This window comes from Condylura cristata, unplaced genomic scaffold (genome assembly GCF_000260355.1).
Source record: "Condylura cristata isolate star-nosed mole 26May11 unplaced genomic scaffold, ConCri1.0 scaffold00014, whole genome shotgun sequence".
NCBI classification, from domain to species: domain Eukaryota; kingdom Metazoa; phylum Chordata; class Mammalia; order Eulipotyphla; family Talpidae; genus Condylura; species Condylura cristata.
This window is the reverse complement of record NW_004567115.1, coordinates 34300072-34321471: the sequence shown is the minus strand read 5'-3', so window position 1 is coordinate 34321471 and position 21400 is coordinate 34300072. Positions and strand designations below refer to the sequence as shown.

The following is a 21400-nucleotide window of genomic DNA, read 5'->3' as shown; positions in this document are numbered from 1 at the left end:
CATTAGAGGTGCCTATGAGGGTGTTAGGGCTTATGAAAAGAGTGGTGAGGCCATTAACAATGACCTACACTAGTTATTATACCTGTGGCATTACTTGGTGCCCTCAGAGAGGAGCACTTCATGACATATGATGGGTGGTACTGAAAAAAACGGGGAAAAGAAAACTAGTGGGCATTTGGAGGAAAACAAATTTAGAAAGACAAAATGAAGGTAGATGGTGCAGGATATCATCAAAGAGAAAACTATTGTTCTGAAGGATGGAAACTTGTCATGTTTTGTAAAATTAGCATATTATATGTTGACAAATTCCAGACAATATATACAGGTATATGGGTACAAGTTAGGTTAGTTAAGAAGGGCAATAACCTTACTCTTTCAGGGCTTCCCTTTATTTCAGCAATGATGTGAGGAAATGTCTGAGGCAACATGCAACTGTAGGATTTGTTTATTTAGACTGATTACGATCAAGTCAGGTCTGTTTTTCTTAGGAACTTAAGGTTCAGTTCAGTACAAATCCTTTTATTTACAATCTGTCACCTCATGGTACTCCTCCATCAGCCTCCTCATTAGGTGGAAATAGTGAGGATCCATGTATTCCATTCTGGGCTCTGACTTCCCTCCTTTATGACTTCTCCTTCTACCACGCCAGGCAGCCAGGCAAGTATAGTACATGGTCTGTCAATATTTGACCTCACAGTTGTGAGCGGCCTCCTGAAGCCACTGCAGCACAAGTTCGATTCCCCACCAGAGAGCTGACCCACATGGTGCAGCAGACCTTTCCTGACCTGCCTCAGCAGTGTATCTCAGTAGATCCGCCTGTTCTGCTCCCCACTCTGTCTCTCATGAATCCTCTCACCTACCATACCTCTGACCTATACCCCAATTCTGTAAACATAAATAAATAAATCTTTAACACACACACACACATATTAGTCTTTCCTTTTTTGTTTCAGGGATAAGTAAATAGATATTAAAATGAAAAAAAAAAAACAGTATGCAATAACTGCAGAATTTAGGAGACTAGTTATGTCTGGTAGGGAGAGAGGGAATTGGAAATTGGAAAGGGGGTACATGAGGAACTTTAAAGAAAGTAATAATGTTCTTTTTTCTTTAAGTTAGGCAGAGGGTGAATAAGAGGTACATATTTTAATTTTTACATTTTACATATAAAATTACTATTTTTTTGTATGATAAATGAGTTCTTTCAAGTTAAAAAAAAAAACACTGATCAAGCTATAGAAGCAGGGAGTTAAGTGGTTTGTTATTATACTAAGGATACAATAAAATGGAGCAAAGATCCCTTTGTAAGAGCCAAAGCTACACTTGTGCACTCACTAAGGCCAGAGTCTCAGTGTCTGAACTGTGATTTTCTTAGTTTCAGTCAAGGTTCTATTTTCATTACTTTGCATTTTTTCTTTCTTCATGCCCAATCATAAAATTTAACTAATTTTTTTTTGTAAATCATTCAAAATCCATTATAAAAAGAATAGTATAAAATATAAACTCTAAATAAACGAAATACTAGAAAAGTAATTTGGGAATACAGAACAGACTGAAGGGGTCATTCTATCACCAGTCATGCAAAACACTACAGATGGGAAAAGAAATGAAATCAATGGATGTCTCAGGGTCATAACAATGAAATTTCAAACTCCAGCGAAGTCCCTACTTCACAGAAGAGATGAGTCAAAAAATCCAGTGAAGAATCTTATGTTTGTGCTGCTGAACAGTAAAGTAAGGAGGTACAGTGCATGGGAAGAATTATGATCATAGTAAAAACAGAGACTAATGAAGTAAAAATGAGTAGCTTTAACTAGCTATTATGGTTGTTTTGAATACTTACACATAACTTAGAGAATATATTTACCCATTGTAGACGAAGCACCAGAACAATCTAATGTACAGAACCAAAACTTCCAAGCATTAATAACCCTACAATTACACAGGAAAGTTCAAATGTACGATCCCACCCACTTTATGACTTCAGAGCAGCTGAAGTACATAGAAATACACATATGCTGGTTTTGCAGTTACATTTTAAAATATTTTTATTCCTACAATACTCCATAGAAATATTCATAACTACATGAATGCCATATGGACATTTAAATGGCCTCATTATGAACAAAATAACTTGTTACAAATAAGATGCATAATTTTTAAGTATATCATAGAGGCTCTTAATTAAGGAATATGCACCTACACTGAAGTCCTTTTATTTATTTATTTATTTATTTTTTCAGGAAAAAAGGGCTTGTTTTCCAAACATGCAAAGAACTGAGTTCCTTCTACACTAATTAGTGTTTTAAAATGTCAAAACTAGACCAGACTAGGCTCAAAGCCACTAGAAAACAATATGCTGTGTTCTCTTTCTGGGGCATTGATTTTGTTATTTCCTAAGACATGGTTGCTTCCTCTTTAAGGTAAAAGATGGGAAACTGGAAAATAAATTTATAGTAAGTTTACTGCACCTACTTTAGTTAGGAAGTTCAACATTCTGGCTAGTTGAAAATGATGTTAGCTAAGAGCCAAGCTGTCTCTTTGCATATACAAGGCCTGTGTGTATGTGTGTGTGTGTGTGCATCTACTTCCAAATGTAGATAGTTGTGCATATATACACTCAAAGCATTTGGACTGCTTGCATCCATAAAATTAGAAAAAGGATACACAGTATAAAAATACGCATTTGCAGCAACTTAATTGGTTCAACAAATAAGCATTGAATATAAAATACTGTGGCTTGGCATCTAGGACACCCTAAAGGATGAGGAAATATACCAACTTATTATGTAAGTCACAAGTGGTATGATACAGCCTTCCAAAAGTTTATAGCCTGGCAGGCATTTGATTTCACTTTGTTGTCACAGGACTTTCAGGACCTTGCAGGGACTGCACCGTGATTGTGACTTTGTTACTGACACATAAGTGACACTGAAATGTTGGAGGAAAATGCCAATAAGTGGACTCTGGATATGTTTATTACTTATATACCATGTAAGTGATTTGCAGGACAGATTTCTTTGTAAAAAAGGAAGATATGTGATTTCATCATATTTCTCCTGCTTTACAGTCCATCTCTAAAATCTCAACTACATGTTGCAATTTTTCACAAGAAAAAAGGGTTTACTTCTCCAACCAACCTTTATATTCACATTTGTTCCCTTCATTTAAAAAATTTGACTCTTATCTGGGAAGTTCCCTTACATACAGTAGGCATTTAGAAGAGAAATGTTAAAACAACAAAATGTTTCATGAAATGTCATTTCTGTATGATAATTCTAGGTAGCAGGATTCCATACAGAGGGAATGGAATTTAAATGAGGTCCTTTTGGCAAATCTTCCCTGGTTTCTTATGAGTATAGATGAAGACAATAGGACTTCTCAAGTTCATTCTGAATTTTAAATCTATTGTTACGAAGAGTTAAACATGAACTAATTTCTCCCCAAATAGATCACGTATAGGCCAATCCATACATTTAGTTTAATTTAGGTGATACTACAGGGATCCTTTTTAGATTGCCTAGAAGATAGAGTGGAATGTCTCAGCTTGGTAGACGTTACCCCTTGTTTTAGACCAAACACCTTTCTACAGCAGTATCTCAACTCAGCAGAGCCGTACAGGGCACATGGCAGGTACTCTCTCCACACACCGGCATGCACTGCAGTTTTCATCTGTCCAGACTAGGCAAGACAAATGAGTAAATGGGGAGGAAGCAAGGAGGAGGAGCTCTATGTCAAGCACAAAGTAATCAGCCGAAAGATGGCACAATGAAAGGCGATGTCCATGAGGTAAAATAAGTCAAATGATTCACAAAATTGAATACAGCAAGAGAGGGCTCCATAATTCTCTAAAGCTCTTTTTACTTCCCTCTATGTTTGGAATTAAGAAAGCCCCGTCTCTGACTGGAGTTCAAAAGGTGGTTCCTTCAAGCAGAAGTCTGCTTGGAGTCTCATAACATTAGGCGTTCAATACCCACACTGGCCTCCTCTCATTCATAGTCTTGGGAATTATCAGGATTAAGTTCATCACACTTTTTATCCCTGCTAATAACTAACAAAATGAGACCAGGATTCCCAAGTCATTTCCTGTTCCACCATTTTATATCTACATGACCCTTATATTCCTTTCTGTGACCCTATCTCCCACCCCTTTCTGGTTCCTGAAGCCCTTTTCCTGTGCCCACTGGAAGCAGAGGCAGCCATCAGCAAGATCCCCTATTTCCTTGGTCCCCCACTTTCCTATTCTAACTGCAAGCTTGCTGTTCCCTCAGGATACGACTCCCCCACACCTAGCCATCTCAAGTGGTAGCTATTTTCTCTCCACATTTCTTAAGCTACAGGGTTTACTAGAGTGGATGTTCTAAATGCTTCATTTTATACATCTGGACTACTGTTCTTCCTCTCCATCTTTAAAAACATAGAGTTCTGCATCATACTAAATCAAATTCCCCCTTATTCTTGGGAGAGCTGAGTTCCTGGCTCCCTGGGGATGCAATTCTCACGAACCCAGCATCCACAGAGATGATTCTTCCAACATGCTGTCTTCTTGGTCATTGTCCTCCACCCTAACTTCCAAACCAGACCAATTCTTGATTGAAGTTCATCTCACCACCATCTCCTCACTGTCAGTTTCGCGCATTTGTTACTCCAACTTCAGTAAGACAAACTGCAGGGACTCCAGTGAGTTCTGCAAACCATCAGTCCTACCACTTTTCACTGTCCCTCAATTGCCTCCCCTCCCTAACCAGTTTAAATGCCACAACTAATTGTAACTACTGCCTTCCAGAGAGGGGAGGAAATGCACCCTGATCTCCCTCTCTCCACTGATCTGCTCACTTGACAAAACCACAACCTGGTGAATGTCATCATTCTACTCATCCACATACAGGCCAAAAGAGGAAAAACACAAACTAAGTTATGACTTTCAGTAAGTCTAAAAGTCTGGAACAACTGGCAATAAGTTCTCAAAAAGTCCCCTCATTCTCTCTTGATTTACAGGGGCTTGATATCTTTGTGGAAATGAACTGACATTAAATAATGTCACTGGATTTTAAACAGAAAGTCAATTCTGTGAAAGTTAGTTTTATATGAAATTTACTTCAAGTTACTAAGGTGGTATGTATATTCTGAGTTAAAGTATGTTTCCAAAGATTTGCTGTAGCACACACTCCTGATAAAACTAAAAGCGGAATATGAAAGGCAGGTTTCGTTAAAGATTTAAATTCATGAACCAACTTCCTTTAAATCTTATCTTTTAAACTCTGATTCTTTAGGTCATAGGTTCCTATCCTTCTTACCCAAAAGAATATTTATTAGCAGCTGCAAATTCATGTGGCTATTCTCAGAGCTTACTGAAAATTAAAATAGCTTTAAGTAAGGAGCAGATAATAGGGCATTAATGAAATTATCAAAAACTCTTAAAAGGTTTCCTGGCTATTGTTTATGCACTGGGTCAAGAGACTGCAATTTTATAATGCCAAAAAATATAATGTTAGAAGAAAACATTCATGTCAAAATAGCTGACTTAAGAAATGACTAAGCACTAATTTTATTTGCAAAATGTGACCTTTTGTTCTAGAAAATGCATTCTCTTGACTTTCCAGCTCTGCGATGGAAAAATGACTCATTGCCCTTAATACCAGATTTAAATTGCAGATGTTTAGGATACCTAATGGATTGTCAATGAAGGAGATTGCTAGTTCCTTTTAAAAATAATGCCAACACTCACTTAAATGGGTCAGAACTATAAAATTGTAGAAAAACGCTTTCAGTGTGAAGCAGACATTGATTTTCCTTTCAGATTTGGGTGAACACTCAAGGTAAAATGATAAATTTGAACACACATGCAACCAAAAAAAACACTCCTACATATTACATGCCACAGAACTCACACCTATTAGATACCATATTGTCTTCAAAATATTCTAGCCATTAAGTTCATAGGAACAAAAGACACTCCTTTGCAATCCTGTCAGCTACTGTCATGGTGGCTATACAGCTGAACTAATTTAATAGATGTTGAACAGAAACATTGTCCAGTTTTGTCCATTTAATGCATGGCCATATTTAATGATGTCATAAACACTTGCTCAATAGGGGCAATATTTCAAGATATATTATTTGTATTAATAGTGAAATTACACAGCAAAATACCAGAAAATGAAAATCACTTGGAAAAAAATACTGCAAATATTATGCTGTATATCCCTCATGCATATATATGTACATATATATATGTACATTTACAAACAATTTGTATTAATGGCTTCATATGTTGTTCTGTGTCACAATTGCTTTAGCTTACTAATATATTATGGAAACCTTTTCATAAAGCAAAGAAGTATTATTTGGTTTTCAATAGCTATATAGTATTCCACAGATGTGTACTATTATTTAGCAAGTCTGCTATTAAACAGATATTTAGGTCATTTCTATAATTTTTTTCTTTTAACATTTTAAAAAGGACAGGTGTTTTAGGGAAAGGAGAAAGGAGGGCAAAAAGCTGCTGATTTGAAAAGGAAAAGGTGTGCGAAAATTGTGAAAAGAAACACCTATATAGACACAGGCAGGTAGTCTTTGAACTAGAACAGTTCACTTCTAGTATTTTCTTATCAAACACAAACCTACAATGGGTATCTCAGTGCATGCATCTATTAGTAGCTGTTCAGCTGACTTCTCCTGGCCTAGAAGTTGATTTGTTAGGCCAAAGTGTATGCCTTTTGACATTTTTATGTATCCTGCCAAGTTGTCCTCCAAAAAACACTAAAAACATAGAGGTAATCAAGCAGTACTTTTATCAACTCTTATCAATACTTTAAGTCTGACTTTATAATCACTGGTAATGTGTTTGTTTCTATTTGCATGTTAGTGATATTTATGACAAGCATGCTCTAAATATTTTCCAGTAGTAATATCTTTAAGCCTTGCTTATACATAAGCTTGTATATTACAAAAGAGCAATTTTAAAGCTCCTGATTGTCATGACACATAGAATTCTATCGCTCCAAACATTTTTCAATTAGTATTTTCTGTTAGAACACATTTTCATAATCCTTGTATGACTAGAAACCACTTTGAGAATCTAATGCAACCAGTACCACCAGAAATAGTCTTTTTGTAAAATATTTGCAATTTGAGAGTTTGAGAATACATTAATCAGTTATGTGATTTGAACAACTCAACATTCTCTGTGTCTACTGTTGGTTGCCTACAAACTAATGCAGAATGATTTTTTCAAACACATGACTATCTGTACAAGAATATCCACTGCATCTACAAGGTAAGTGGGCTTCCTTCTAATGTAATATCTCTCTTATCCAGGATTTCTTCTCCACTGCCCTGCTCCTTCCCACACATATAACATGAATAATTTGTGAGCAAATATGTAAAGAGGCATTCTGTTTAGTTTTTGCCAGTTGCGAGGTGCTGATAGGTTTGCAACTATTAAGAAAATAAAAAAAAAATAGCAAAAAGATTCCTTTCTATTTTCTAATCTCCAGATTCATCTCAGAGGGCCTCCAAAGTATATTGTAAATTTTTATTAAAGTCCTTACTTATTCATCATTTAACCTTTGACCACTGTCAATTTCTATAAATCTTGAGACTATTTTTTTAAACCATTTTGTAGAACATGGTTCAAAAGAAAACCCCAATGAGCTAGCCAAAACAGTAAAAAACTTAGACTTATGAAGGACAAACTATCACAGAGTTAAGGCACATTAGTGAAGGGGAGCCAATAACTACCCTAGAAGGAGTAAGTTACTAAAACATCATTTTTTTTTTGACTTAATAAAGTTTTATTTTTCAAAATGTACATTTGGTGGGACCTGCTTATGCATCTTCGCCAGCAGCGGGAGCATCTTCACCCTTGGTGTTTCTGGTGTAAATTACTTGCGCTCTGTGCTTTGAAACTAACTTGATAAGCCCTTTACTAAGGAGCTCCTGAAGGGCTGCCCTGGCCAAGGAACCACGAATCTTCAGTCTCTCAGACACAACAGCTGGGGTTATGAGCTTATAGTGGCAAGTGGCAAGGTAGAAAAAATATATAAGCTTTTCTTATTATCAAAATATGTGTAGTAGGTGCATTATCAAAATATAAATTATTTATGTAATAGCTAATCATGAGACCTGATTAAATTCACAAAGATTACAGCACTTTAAGTAGTGTTTTCACAGGAGTCTCATGAAATTCAAAGGAATGAATCCAGGGCAAAGTGTACATCTGGATTATGTGACAAGCTCTGCTACACAGTAATTATTGACATACCTTCACCAGGTTGATAAAACTCAGTTTAAAAATCATGTCTTTAAGAAGGTATGGTATATTTACACAATGGAATATTACTCAGAAATCAAAAAGGATAAACTCATGCCATTTTGCAGTAACATGGATGGAGCTGGAAGGGATTATGCTCAGCAAAATAAGCCACAAAGAAAAAGAAAAATATCAAATGGTCTCACTTATAGGAGGAATGCAGAGAAAATGAAAAAGGAATCAGAAAAATAGTACAATGAAGTAACAATAAAACCATCAGGAGAGGAGGAGAGAGAAGACCAGGACAAGGGTAGGAAGAGCACAGATATGATGGTGACGGTGTATGAGTGAGCTGGTGGTAGAAATTTCATAAGGAAACTATACAGTGTACAAAAATGAAGAATGATATAATGAATATATTTAAAAAATAAATTTAAAAATTAAACAAAAAAAAATCACGTCTTTACAAAAGCTCCCTTGGACTAGAAGGCAGCTTCCCATCATGGGTTTTTGTAGCTCTCAGTACTTACTGCTCTCAAGATTTTTTTTTTTATTATTTTATATACTCAAAGTATTTATTCATTGTATAGCCTCTCCATTTGATGGTAAATCCATGTCTAACTATTCACCATAAGAGTTCCTGATCTCTTATACAATGCTTGGCACAAAATAGTGGGAAGGATGGAGAGGGGAATTAAGAAATAATTGAATCGGGCCCTCCCTGGTGGCGCAACAGGATGTAGCACTGCAAGCTAGCTGCAGCAGCTTCAGTGTGAGTTCGATCCCCAAGCCCGGAGGTGACCCACATGGTATGGCAGACCTCTCCTGACCAGCCCGCTGCTCCCTTCAGCAGTGTACTTCACCGATCTACCTGTTCTGCTCCCCACTCTTTTCTTTGGTGAGGCCTCTCACTGCCCCTGCACCCCTGGCTTATACCCCCATTCTGTATGAATAAATAAATTTTAAAAAAAGAATTGAATCAATAAATCCATCCAAAAATGAGGTAGTAAGCCAGATGATCTCTTAGGGTATTGTTAGATGCAAATATATGAAGGTCATTTCTTTCTGTTGAATTCCATAAATTGGGTTTAATTAGGTTAAAACATTTATGGCTCACCTAATTTGCTTGGTCTACAGGGTGACCAAGAATACATGAGAATTAGGTCTTGTCCCTGCCCTTCAAAGAGAAAAGGGGGTCTGGCTGGGGGAAAAAATTAAACAAGTAGGACAAAGGAATAAAATGCTTGAATGAAAAAACTGACTTCAACAGTGTGATAAAGAAATTGAGTAACAATGTAAGTTATTGAGTATGAGGCATTGGGATGACTCTTGATTATCAGATTGCACAATACAAAGAGGTGATTCTCTGCAGCCACACTAATGCTTTAGCGAGACCTGAAAGAAAACAACATAGGCCACTTCTATTTCCTGGCAGTGAAGGGGAAAGAAACCAAAAAAAAAGGGCTCATGTTTTTGAGCTTGCAGGTTCTTTGCAAGGTTAAAAAGAAGAAAAGGCAAAAAAGAAGAAAAGGCAAAATTTAGTTCAACACAAAGTCACATGTGGCCAAATCAACCCTGTCACAGAATTTGACCTTTACAGAAAAACAAATGTTACTCTAAGGAAAACTAAGCAAGTGATTACTGAATAAAAAGAGAGGAATCATAGTGAAGGTAACGGTAATGAATAAGAGATGACCAAGATGAATAACACAATGAATTTCCCGTATGACAGGTTCCTCATGTGCCTCCCATAGTGCAGGCAATATAAAGAATGTTAGAGAAGTGCAAGGGTCGTCCATGCTGATGGAGGTCTTGTCTGCGGGGGTGAAGAAATGTAATTAATGAAAAAATAGTCCAATAAGTGACAAATTTCCAGTCTCAAAATGTGGCCTCCAACTCTGATACCCAAGGAAGCAAAGCTCCAGGGAAACATGGAACAGAACTGTGAAATAGGATTTTGCTCATGGAACCTCTTGGTCTCTTCTTTTGGGGTTTCTCAGTTCTTTGGAACATTTCTTCCCTAATCTTTACCACCCTGGAGAAGAAAAAACCCACAACACTTAGCTGCATATCTTGCAGCTGAACTAAAGGCAAGAACTGAACCCCAGATGGATAGAGTGGCAGAGAATCCATCTAACTACCACAGCAATTTTGAAGGTAGAACAAGATGTAAGTCCTTTCTCTTTCTTCGTGGCAACCCTTCAGAGGGGCTGCTGTCCTTCCTAGGCAGTGCCCCATCACCACCAGCTTTTCTTAAATTCTGAGGGAACAAGGGAGAGCTTGTAGAATAGAAAAGTTTGATTATCCATGAGGCAGGAGATTTAGAGCTTTATTATAAAATGAAGGTGAGGTAGAATATCTGACTCAATGTACATTAACAAAAGAGTCAAACACTTAAGTTGTTATACATCACTGGCTCCACTTGTTTTGTTTATACTGATGGTCATATTAGAAAAAAAAATCAAAAGTTAAAACTCCAACTTGCACAGAGGTTGTATTTTTTGCTTCCTTTAACTATGAATATTTTTGTAGGACAGACAGGTGGATGAGATCCTATTCTCTTCAGGAGGAAGAGGACGATTAATAAGCAACTTAGTGCAACATAGTCTCAAAGTTTATTGTTCTCATCCCTCTTTTCTTCTCTTCAAAAACACATTCAGGCCCTCCCTGGTGGCGCAACGGGTTAAAGCACAGCACTGGGAAGCTAAAGCCACTTCCGCATGAGTTCGATTCCCGCCTGCCCCGGAGGTGACCACACGGCGCGTGCCCCGGAGGTGACCACATGGCGCGGCAGACCTCTTCTGACCCGCCCACTGCTCCCCTCAGCAGTGTACTTAGTCGATATGCCTGTTCTGCTTCCCACTCTGTCTCTGGTGAAGCCTCTCACCGCCCCTGAGCCTCTGGTCTGTACCCCAGTTCTGTATGTACAAATAAATAAATCTTAAAAAAAAAAAACACACATTCAAATGTGGGTACTGCCTCTCCATCAGTACTCATGGAAAGGAAAACAGCATGTGTGTTGTGGGTGGGGGAAGCTTTTATTTGCCTAACTCTTTTCCAAAACTGGGGTCTAGAAAGAATAATATATTGCAATGTCTCCTTCTTTTAAATATTTTAAGTATTTCCCTCAAAAACCTCAGGTAAAAAGAGACAAAAAGCACATAATTTAGACAACTAGCAAGAGTCTAATTAGTGATATAGATAAATAATCAAGGAATGCAGAAGAATCCAAACAGATGTATTTATGTCTCTCACAATTAATTTATGAGGAAAAAAAATACAAAGTTGAGAACCACACACACATATGAAATTACTGTTCATGTTAATAATAAAAAAGCCCATTGAGCAAACCAGCAAAGTAATACAAGTAGAAAAAAATTAAAGTCTTATTTTGTGCATAAAACAGTAAGAAAATGGAGGAGAACAGGCTGAGTTTCAAGACACCAAACTTAGGCACCTAATGTAGGGTTTGAGCAAGATACAGAAAACCACATTTTAAATAGGATGGACAAAAGAAACAATGATAAGCGTTCAGCTCCACAATCAGAGAAAGGCAGCACTGCCAGTAAAGCATCACCACTATTTGAGAACACTGGCAGGTTTATTCATGCTAAACATGTTATAATTGAGAATCAATTTAGGGCAGAGTCCGCTTAAATGAACACCAAAGTTTTGCTCATACAATGTCATTTTGCATTGTATTAAATGATGTTTGGAATAAAATGCTGGTTGGGACTTGAAAAACTGCTCAAGAGGCATATACTTCACAGAGAGAACCAGAGTTATAGCACTTGCTCTCTGTGATAAGTATCATTTTACATGAGAGGGGAAAAGAATGCTGAGAAAATGAATCTATGCTCAAGGTTGAATAGAGTGGCCTTGAAGGCGCTTTAAACTTCTAATATGCATGGATATGCCAGGACATGTTCATATGCCTATGTACATTATTTTCACAATCACAGATGGAAGGAGAATGTATTTCTAGGTGCTTTCTGATAGGACTGGAGTACTACAGTCTTATCAAAGAAAGATGTGGTTAGAGGAGATGTAAAGTGGCTGTTAGAGGATGGCTATCTAAGAACTGATGTAACCAGCTCTGTAATTATCACAGTCAATAACCTTACGAGCAAGCAGGTATGATGGACCTATGTGGAAAGCTTTGGCTGAAGAGAGAACACAGGAGGGAAATACCACACTCACAGGACCATCCCACATACTATGGTCTCAACTGGCCAGAGGACAGCTTTGATAATTAAGGAAGGTATGCTACTGTCTGTCTTGTGCATTCTCCGTGAAGCCTCTGTATGCAAACAGGTCTACTTGAAGATATATACTACAACAAGAATAAGTTTTCTTCTTTGAAAGGCAAAGACCAGATTTTAATGATAGGCTCAGGAGGGAAAGGACTGTGAAGGATGAGTCAACCTTCTTGGGGCTCATATGGAGGACAAGCTCACCAGGGCTGGGCACTTCAGCCCTACCCACAAGTATTTGTGTCCAAAGTCCTTGCCATTCATGCAAATTTATCCCCAGGAATCTTACAGGGAGTGGTCTGTGGTAAAACAAAATTCCAAGATTCAGGGATTCAGGGTCTCATCTGAGAGCAGATGTCTTTACTATTGCTACAGTAAATCTTCATGGAGGTAATGCAAATTAATTCCTGATTGTATTACAAACATAATTTTGTTTTATTTTTGTAAAAAAAAAAAGTAAAGCCACAAATTTGAATTATACACTATAAGATTAGTATTTACAATTAAAATTGAAAATTTTAACCTGACAACATGGGGTTAACTATATACAAGTAGTCTTGTTCAGAAGAACAAATAGGACACAATTCTGTATTTCACCTCCTCCTTCCGTTTTGAAAAATATAATAGAGGGGATAAGGGTCTTGACAAAGTAAGAAGAGAAACAATGATTCATCTCTGTTCTTTTCACGTCAGTAGTCAGCAGCTGGTGAGGGAGATGATACCTTTCACCCTTCAGTAACAATCTATGCTTTTTCCTCTTTAAACAAAACTGTATCTCTCTAAGGAAAAACTAACTGATTCTCTGCATGTGGCACTACCATGAACCAGCTACTGGAGGCTCTTATTAAGTCAGTGAAATCATGGGCTGTTTGTGCCACACATTGCCCCACTCACAGCTGTTGTGCAGCCAGGAAGCAGAGACTACTGTTCTTTCCCTGACACAGAATCATATATAAGGACAGACTCTTCTACAATATGAGAATGATTCCTTTGTAAAGGCTCACTCAATCATTGGTTCAAATGAAACTAACTCTCCAAGATCAGGGGTAAGTGAATAAAACACCCTATATAAAACATTTTTAGTCTACTTTGTGAGGGTGAAATCCCCAAATTGACAACACCTATATGGAATTATTTTTAAAATATTAAGTTATTTTTCTTTATTAGAACTAGAACCTTACAAAGCCAGCTGTTGAAGAACACCTGTCAAAGATGTCAAAACGTGTTTCAACATTTAGACAGCCACCTAGCCACTATTTCTGAGGGATATATTTGTGGCTAAGAATCACATTTGACAGATGCAAAAAATAAGACATCCATGTAAAAAAAAGTCATTTCCCATTCATCTAGTCAAGCAATTTCCTCACCATTCTGCACTGGGAAACAGTGTCAAAAGAATGGATTTCGACCTTTTTATAATTTCTACTGGACACGTAGGTTTTGTAAAAACCTCACTCTGCATTACATACATAACCCACAAATATTGCTTATATTTGGTTCCAGAAGTTAAGAACAAGTGCTGCAGAGGATGTAGAGGCAAAGGAACCTTATGCTGTTGAGGGAACGTGAACTGGTGAAAGCATTAGGAAAAGCTATCTAGACTTACCTTACAGTATTAAAAACAGAAATACCATATGATGTGGCAATCTCATTCTCAGGCATTTATCCACAGAAACCCATTTGCTCTACAATATTTACAACATTATTTACAATTGCTAGGACATGGAGGCAGACTAAATTCCCTTCAAGGATGAGTGTATCAAAAAGATGTGGTACATACATACTATGGAAAATTACACAGCCACAAGAAAGGATGAAAGTCAGGTATTTTCAACAATATGCAGCAAAGTCAGAATGATAATAACAAATATGGGTACTCATATAACAGACAATTCAACAATGTAAAAACACTCTCAAAAACTACTAGAGTTGAACAAACATCCTAGGGCTCTAAGATTGAGAAGGAGAGGGGAGGGAAAAGATAAGGGGGAACAGAGTGGTGGCCTGGGATTGAAAAAAGAACTCAGGGTCCTTATATTGGAGAGGGCTCATGTTCCATCAGATTACCATTATACCCTGCCAGACAAACTGCCAGGACAACAGTATTTACCAAAGCACTTCTTTACTGTGTCCCTAACTCTACAGCTGTATGCATGTAGAGAGGGCATTGATATCCCTGAGATTGCATGGTCTAAGAGCTTTGACCTATACAGTGGTAGTTACTGCAAACTATCATACTCCTTTTTCTTTTTGGTCCATATACAGATCATCAACAGTAAAGATGTGGGGATAAGGGAAACTGGAACAGAAAGATGTAGGAGAAAGGACAGAATGGAAATGATGAGCCATGTTAACAGCTGAGAACTAGAATAGACTGACAACCATTGTTAGTGCAGCTATGTATCTATGAGGTCTGCATGCTTATGAGTCCCTGGGATTCTGCCCATACTTGTCACATGACTGACACCGTTTTATTTTCTCATGCATCTTTAAGTCTTTCATTTCTTAGAGTAATTTGAATGAGTTTTTGCTCTTATAGTCAAAGATGTTTGTATGAGTCCCACACAAGATGTTGGAGTGTTTTCCCTTTACGAGCTGTTAAACGTCAGATCACCCATCTAATAGCCAACACAGAAGTTCACATATTCAGGGGTGATCTTGTCATTATTTAGAATCTTAAGAAAGGAATTGTAAGCAAATCCTATCACCCTTTGGCTGTTTTTAAAATGTTCTTGTTGCATTTTTTTTACTTGTAGGCCACTGCCATAAGCAGATGACAACAATCTCCTCTCAGGTAGACTGTAAAGGGTTTCTCCTCAGTGAGTCAAGAATGAAATCCAGCATCCTGTGGGAAGCTTATTCTCTACCTTCTTGTGGTGCTGAAAGTTTTTCCATCCCATATTATCAACCCCACCCCCATCTGGACTGATTTCAAGGCACAGACCAAGTTTTATATTGGCAAAATATGATTTTATTGGGTCCCTATAAAATAAAATGCTCCCAAAGCACCTCCAACACTGGGAAAAAGTCAGGTCATAACAGAAATTAAGAGTCAGCCCCTCAGAATCCCTGCAACTTCTCCAATCCTAATTGCTTTTCCTTTATCCATACTCATCTGTCCAGCTGTCAGTGACTCCAAATTCTCAATCAAATTGTGGAAATGTGGGGCAGGGGGGATGTGCTGGTTGGCACAATGGCTTGATTAGAGTATAAGGGCATTCAATGACCAGGGGTGCTCAATGTCCTATGAGGAACAGGAAAATGTTACATAATGATAAATTATTCTAATAAAATGCTACTGACATTCCGTTGACAGACAAAGGCACCCTCCAATATTTGGGGCAGACAAAAGCAGGAGATAAAGGCAAACTGAAGACAGGAGGGCAGCAAGAAAACAGGGAATGCACCCCATCAGAAGTGAATCAGTTGAGCAGACACTGTCCACAGATCAATCTCAGGCTCCATCTCTTGCCTTCCCCCACCTCCAGCAATATTCTTGACACAAAAATTCCTTATTTTCATTCCCTTGACTACACAAGGCAATCTTGGGTTCAGTCAGATTTAACTTTTAAAAATTGTGCCATTTTCCTACATCTTTTTACTTGTTCAATTACGATAATTTGTGAGCAAATAATCTTAATAGCCACAGAAAATCAACTGAAAATTCATCCGTGTTGCTAATGGACTTAATAAATTTGTACTATTCATGTGTCTGTTGAAAAAATAGCTTTAAAGACTAATTCTTTAGGCGAGAACACCACTGAAGTTCAGTTTGTGAATTAACACCCTTTTCTGAATCCCTTCATTGAGGCATGCTGGGTATTGGAAGAAAGGTAGTTGAAAAATATCTTGCTACCTCTCCCAGTTCTTTGTTAAGTCCTAGGCAATATCAAAAGAGAATTCCTGTACAAACAAGTCTTACTACAGAGGGTCAGGGCATGGAGAGACCAAACGGAAAGAGACAGCTCGTTAGTCTCAGATTAAAGGACAAATATTTTAAAGGCAGTATGCCTGATTATGTCAGGGAGACAGGCAGGCCCATGATACTTTCTGTACCAGATGCTGCAGCAAAGGTAAAACGTTCAGCAAGATACACTCACATCCTGAGGATGAAGAAGTCCAAAACATAATTCTGTTTTAAATGCATGGACAAACACTATAAATGTGGGTTTCTTTCAAGTAGGGTCCTTACATAGTAAAGCAGTGAGACTTCCTATGAGAGAGATATTCCATCCTTACAGTCCAATATGGTAGCCTCCAACCACATGTAGATCACAGGGCACTTGGAATGTGGTCAGAAAAATTGAACAGAATTTCTGATTTTAATTAATTTAAATAAAAATAGACATGCAGCTAGAGGCTACTGTATTTGGACAAAGGTTTAAACCATTGTCTGGGAACAAGATCCAAGAAGTCATTACAAGAAAATTTTATATCCTTGTGACCACTTGGAAAACTACTTTCTTAATGTTTTTCCAACCACACACACTTACTATCATATCAGAAACCATAACAGAAATGTGATTCCCTAACTTCATTGTCGATCAAAATCACTTAGAGGTCTTGCTTAAACAGATTAATTAGGTCCATTCCCAGAGACTCTAATTTATGAGGGACCGTACATTTCAAACAACTATGTCAGTGATTCTGATATTGCAGGACCACATTCTGACAAACACTAGAACAAAATTTAAACACCAGCCTACCTCTATTAAAGAAAAGATTCTTTTACTTGTCACTTTTCAGCTATGGTGAAGTGGTCTTTCTTGTATAAGGAATCTGTCTCAAATGTTCATACAAGTGTTGTTTAAAACCCACCAAATAAATATAAAACAATATAAACAACTCTGTTATAGATGGCTTTTCCACACATTAGAACCAAGTAGCATATAACGTGTGTGTGCCTAATAATTTCAGGGACTATAAACACAGCAAGGCTGATGCCAGATCTGACCAGATAGTTTAATCCCTGAAATGACCCTGTCTTAGGACTCAAATCGAAACTTTCTACTACAATAATGTAATTACTTCAGGTATAGGTCAGGGTTATGGTCTTTTCCATTATTCCAACACAGAGTTAGATGAGGATTAAAAGAACATGCCATATTAAAACATTTTATGACTCAAAGGGTAACCACTTTTCCATATCCCTAAAGAAGAGAATAGAAAGTAAAAGTTCTAGAATAAAAACAGATTTCTCCAAACATTCTCTGGTCTCAATTGTGTTACCTGCAAAATTTGTTCTTTCTAGGATCAGCAGTGCTTGAAGGAATAGTTTTCTTTTGGTGGATACATTTGTTTTTTAATTTAATTTTATATTTTTAAATTTATTTTTACATCATTCTTCATTTTGTGCCTTTTTCCATCTCAGTTGTAATCCCCATGGACTTCTCTTGGTGGATACATTTGTTAATAGAGTTTGATCTAATCGCTTTAAAAGATCTGCCCACCGAAAGCAATTTATGACAGCTCTTCTAAACAGTTTTTATTCTGCCCTTTTCACTTCCCTTTTACCTAAAACAAAAGCCAAAAAAAATTCCTTCATCCAAAGTATCTTTGTAATGATGTAGAATATGAAGCCTTCAAATAAAATCAGAATCCAGTACTACTCATCATTTCCTATATGACTAACCCTTTGCTTTTCTTCAAACTCCCAGTTCCTCAGTTAACTGCCATCACAAGGATTATGAGTGAGGCTTGGGTCCTAGAAACTTGAGAGACATTGTTTCTCAGCATCTACAGAGCCCTAAGTAGTCACATGCAATTATGTGCATCACTTTCTCAGGAGACAGTTAGTAATGCTGTCTTTTTTACAAGGAAGGAAAGTGTAACACCATGAGGTTAGACGAATAAAGTGGTTTCAGAGGAAGTCAGAAGAAGATTAAAGGAAGGGAGGTCCCTACCCCACCCACCCCACCCCAAAGTACATCTGGTCATGTCTGGAGACATTTCTGATTGTCAAAATTATGGCTGGTGGGGGGTTGGTGACAGGTATCTAGTGGGTAGAGGGGCCAGAAGTACTGCTAAACATGTTACAAACAAAAGACAGCCCCCCACAAAGAACTTCCTGCTCAGAAGCCAAATCAAAAGTTAAAGAATGAGATGGAAACAATTCCGGGCATGCGGTACATTTTAATTATTTAAAAAATAAAAGAGATACGAGAGTTACAGGAGAAAAAATGAGGAAAGGTAACAAAATCTGACTCTTTTCCTTTTATGAGAAAGGTCTTTTCATGAGCAACCTCCAAGCTCTGAGCTGTGGTCTGTGTCAGGCAACTCGCCTGGACTCCCTGATCACTGTGTGCCTTGCAGTTGTTACCTTTCTGTGCTTTCCTTCTAAGCACATGCATCACTCCAGAGCAGTAATGATGTATGCTTATGGGAATCTCCAGAGATCTACAGCCCCTAATTGTCTATTTTGTTCTGTAAATTGTACTCATTAGTGAGCCACTTGAGCGCCAAAGGACATTAGCTTTTCTGGGTGCCCTCTGTCTACTCCTGGGCAATGGGACATCATCAGCAAGAGTTCTACAGTATTGAACCACACTGCTTAAGACAACCTACCACTTAGTTTTTCAGAGCATACCTTTTTTTTTTTTACCTCCTCTTTTTCTTTTCGCTCTGCTTACATTTGGACTAATTACAATATTCTGTTCGAGGAGCCTGGTTTTTTGTTTACACTCTAGAAGCCAGAAAGCTCAGAAAATGTATGATGTCCTTTCTACCTCCTCCTTTCCTGGACCCAACTGGACCCTGAAAAGGTCACATTAAACAATGAATTTCTCCTCCTGGCCTCAGAAGTCTTCAGTAAAACCAGCTTCGGTTATAAAGCTCACAATGCCCACATCCATGAAAACAGATGAGGAGTGAAAGGACATTGTGACTTCCAGTGTCACTAAGCAAAATAAAATAGAGTAGGTAGAACCACTTTCTTTGCTAGTGCTATTATGCAACAAACTGGGAATCATCTACTCTCTGGCAAGCTGCTTCCCCCGTGGATTAAGAAGTGCCTAATGAAAAGGTTAAGCAAAGTGATCGACAGAAGAGGAAGAACATGATGGGAGAGGGGAGTATAAGTGCGCAGAGTTAACAATACAATGAGTTTATAAGAAAAAGGCAACAAGCCCAGATGCATTCTCTAAAATGTTTTTCATGAAGGCCTGGTCACCCCTCCCATGTAAATGCTACCCCAAAGTCACTGAAAATTTCTGTGTTGAGATAATTCTAAGCACAGATCCCACCCTACTCCCCTGGTCATAATTTTCTCTTCAAAATTGTCCAATTGAATGTATCTGAATTACTAAAGGTATGGAGGACCCCTACTGCAATGACTCCAAGAGAGTGGTGTCGTAAAACCAGAAAAACAATGGCAGACAATGCCTTTGCCTTACCCTGGAGGAAAGGGTATGAGAGCCTTCAAACGCACTTACATCCTCAAGGCCCATCAGCTCTGCAGCTTTTCACCACTCACTCCTGCATGTCTGCCCCAGACCGATCAATCACCAACTGCCAAAGATGAAAAAAGATGAATGCATTAGGCCAAAGGATCCATAATGTCAAGTCCCACGCCACTGCTCAAGTGAATTTGTTAGAGCAGGCTAAGTGCTTAATATATAGACCTAACGTATATAATGTGTCAAGTTCAATTAGTTGATTTCTGTTTCAGGTCAGTCAGTGGGGTGGACCTCACTCATGCCAGTATCCCATGTAACAAAAGTGCCACCATCTTTAGAACAATTTCCAACCTTGCCCTAGGAATGATTTATATTCCAGCAGCTGAGTGGAAAGCAGCATGGAGAAATCCATATGGATGTTCTCTCCCCTTTTGTTTTTTCCTACAAGTGGATCACAACACATTCCAGTCTACTCAGATTCTACTGGCTAGAATTTTGTCATACAACCACACCTCTGTTTGTGGGCTACTGGGAAGTAAATAGTCAGTGTCTAACATACAGGGCAGACTTTGGCCTAACCAAGAAGCCAGTATTAAGAGTACAAAAGTCTGGGTAAGACACAGGAACAATAGCTTTATCTTAAAATATTTAATTCTGAACAACTCCAAGTCTTCTTTCCTGGTTTACTTACCTATACAATATTTTGGTTTCTTCACGGGGTCAAAGTGAGACAAAGCAGCACTTTCACATTTCTGAAGTCAAAAGTCTGCACATGCACAACATCTGGGCATCTTGATAAAATGCAGACTCCCACTCTACAGGTAGGTCGTAGGTGAGACCTGAGATCCTGCATTTCTAATAAGCTCCCAGATAACACCCATGCTGCTGTAGTCTGATCACAATTTTAAGTAGAACATAGAATCAGAGACTAAATAGTTAAATATTTATTTAAATATTTCATTTATTTATGTAAATCACAAGGTGATTTATAGCTATAAAGAATTATCCTGGCACAGACTAATTGATTACAAATGAATTTCAGTTAGTCAACACTTTTGGGTTATATTTAGTTTAGGTATGAGGATTTCATAGAGTCAAGGGTTTTGAAACTGCAAAAAATTTCAGTGGTCATTTGTTTTCTAATTTTCCAGATAAGAACAAAAACTTGAAGTTAATGATACTCCTAAAATCTTACAATAGCTTAGGAGTGTGCTGGGATAGAATGCAGTAATACATTTTCTATTAAAATGTAAACTTAATGAATAACTTGAAGAAAGAATAATTTTTACTCTTTTGCTAGAGCAATAACAAATAATTCTCTGGTCCATACCCATTCATGGGTCACCATATTAACCAAATGTAGACACTTTGATGCAGATGTAATGATCTCCAAAGTTGTATATCAAAAATGTGACCTGAATATAAGTTAACTTCTGTATACCTTCTAAAAACAATAATTTCTATTTTCAGTGTATACATACTCTAAGCCACTCCTACTT

At 37.7% G+C, this 21400-nt stretch overlaps 1 protein-coding gene across 1 annotated transcript in view; it reads right to left on the bottom strand.

The window, feature by feature from the left end:
• Positions 1 to 19944, bottom strand: part of TMEM108 (transmembrane protein 108) — a 210557-nt gene extending 190613 nt beyond the window's left edge. The window contains exon 1 of the mRNA XM_012724757.1: positions 19899 to 19944. The gene's annotated coding sequence lies outside the window, so the exon portion shown is untranslated. The remainder of the gene's footprint in view (positions 1 to 19898) is intronic.
• Positions 19945 to 21400: the final 1456 nt, after the last annotated feature.